This window comes from Portunus trituberculatus, chromosome 44 (assembly GCF_017591435.1).
Source record: "Portunus trituberculatus isolate SZX2019 chromosome 44, ASM1759143v1, whole genome shotgun sequence".
In the NCBI taxonomy this organism is placed as follows: Eukaryota; Metazoa; Arthropoda; class Malacostraca; order Decapoda; family Portunidae; genus Portunus; species Portunus trituberculatus.
Genome location: NC_059298.1, coordinates 4,805,554 through 4,808,053, shown reverse-complemented (window position 1 = coordinate 4,808,053; position 2,500 = coordinate 4,805,554). Strand labels below are relative to the sequence as shown.

Genomic DNA, 2,500 nt, shown 5'->3' with positions numbered 1-2,500 from the left:
GGACGGCAGTTAAAAAAAGTTTAGACTTTCTATAGCATAAAAATAATGATCCACTAAGAGTGAAACTTGAAATAATGATGGCATAGTTCTGAACTGCAGGTAAGAGAAGATGGTGGAGATAGATCACACTATCAGCTGCCTCTCTCAATAACTCTGATTTCAACTCCCACACAGACCAGATCTATCCATCTCCACTCTGATTCAAAAGGAACCATAATTAATCCTATATGTAAGATATAGGAAGGTCAATTAAAAGCATGTCTTTATAATGCAATAAGATGCATGAACAATACTGTACATACACAAATGAAGCCTTATGTCATAAATAATTCAACATATACAGGTTCACCATCAATACCTTGGCATCCTTGATTCTACAGCCATTCTAAACTCTTGATTTTCCAAGATTACCTAGGCTTTCCTTCTTGATACAAAGGTAGTGTTTCTGATGTGCTAAAAATTGTTTTCAAGTAAAATTAATCATCAACTGTATTAAATGTAAATAAAAAATTTTTTTTAGAGTCTAATGAACTAATCAACATACAGTATTATACTGCTCCTTCTTCATCTGCTCATAGTTTCTTTTTATGAACCTTATGCATTGAAATACTACCATGGTACTTTTAGAATCTCTGCAACCACCCTTAAGGATACTCAGTTATGTTCTAAACCAAACACTATGAAACACCCAAATTTATTTCATACATAAGATATAGAAACTGGCCCTAAAAGTCCGATAACACAACGCTCATGCCATGATGCACGTAACTCTCATCCTAAATAATACTGATATACATTTGTAATAGAAAGTAAACCTTCCTCAGTAGCATCCTTAATCATCCTAATGCACTCAAATTTTCTTGATATGAACAATTATTTCCAGAATTTAGTTTCTACACACCAAAAAGTGGCAGTCACATAACATGTATAAGAGACAAAGAAAGAGGAACATAAGTGTAATGATAGAGAACATGTATAATGGTAAGAAAGAGTTTGATGCAATAGTATCAAACACAACTTGAAAATATTAATGCTTTTACTTTGTTCATCATAATTGTCCAAGACTAGGAGGAACTCCTTTCCATCATCAGCATTATGAAAGTAACTGGTTTATTTGAGGAGACCATTGGCCTCTTCAACACTACCACATTTTCCTCTTGATACTTTGAACATCCCATCACTGATTTTCTTGTTTACAAGTTACTACTATAGAAATTACCATTCCCAAGTTTCTGCTTGTAGTTCAAGATACCGGCTGAAGGTTTCTGGGTAGGTAATATCTGCTGCAGATTGAAACACAGTGTAAGTACATTAAGGTAATTAAACTTTGACATTCAAAAGGCTGTTGAGATTTCTTGATCATCTTTAGCATGTACTGTTCTTTTCCTGTTCCTTGAGCCTGTACTCTTCTTGTCACTCCACAGCCTTCATGGAGTTGATACTAGCTGGGAACTTTATTGCAGGTACTGCATGTGTTAATATGAGCAGGAACAAAGCTTAAGTCAAATTCAGCAATGAACATGTTCTTGTAGGAGTAGAAGCTTCTGTTGGTGCTCTTTGTCCATAAATAATCTATGTGTAGGCTAGCCTCGATTAACTGGTATTTCAATTCAGTGACTTAGCTCTTGTGTAATATAAAGTCACCTTGTGCACTGCTGTGTGCATTCTTCTTGATGCCAGACCTGTGATGGCCATGCTTGTCCCACATTGTATTACCAATCACAATCACTTTACTGAGTACAATATGTACAAATTTCTCATTGGTAGCAAACCTGGAAGATAGAATTTTCCTTCAACTTCATTATGAATAACATTATACAACAATATCTTGGTTTTGGCAAGTGAATCATCTAATGGCTGCATATTCCATTTAGTGAGGCCAATACAGACAAGTGACTGCAGGAAGACAATTTGTTTATCCATACCAACTTCAATGAAATACCCATCACTGCAAGGTCAGACCATTTTTCTTCTTGAAATTTCTTTTGTCCAGTTTTAACACTAATGTAGGCCCTTCATTTTTAATGTGCAGTCTTTGCCTTCACCAACTTCTAATCCTTCATTTTTCTCACTAACTTTCTAGAAATGTAAGGCTCTCCTATTTTATGGTATTGCTACCCTCTGGCACTAAATAATAAAGCACTATCAGTATTATCTATTATTATTACCATATTACATAAAAGAAAGAAAATATCCTGTGCAAAAAGAAAGCACTAACTTCCTCCTACTCACCATATGAGTTCAGTAACTTCAGTATGATAACAACATTGAGAAACACAAAACATATTGGGTACATGCTGCATCTGACTCCTCTGGTTGAGAAGGAAGGCAATGTCTACTACTCAACTCACAAGGTTTCTGAAAACATGTGAACCTCTCTTTCTAAACTTAAAGGCTACACTTTGCGTAAAAGCAAGACAAGCAGGAATAAAGTGTTAAAAGGGACTTCCAATCCTACATTCAAGACTTTAATGATATCCAGCATGGGGAATGATGTGCT

At 35.2% G+C, this 2,500-nt stretch overlaps 1 protein-coding gene across 1 annotated transcript in view; it reads right to left on the bottom strand.

Annotated features, from left to right (window-relative positions):
- LOC123518709 (hemicentin-1-like) overlaps positions 1-2,500 on the bottom strand; it is a 42,993-nt gene that overhangs the window by 9,845 nt on the left and 30,648 nt on the right. The window lies entirely within an intron of this gene.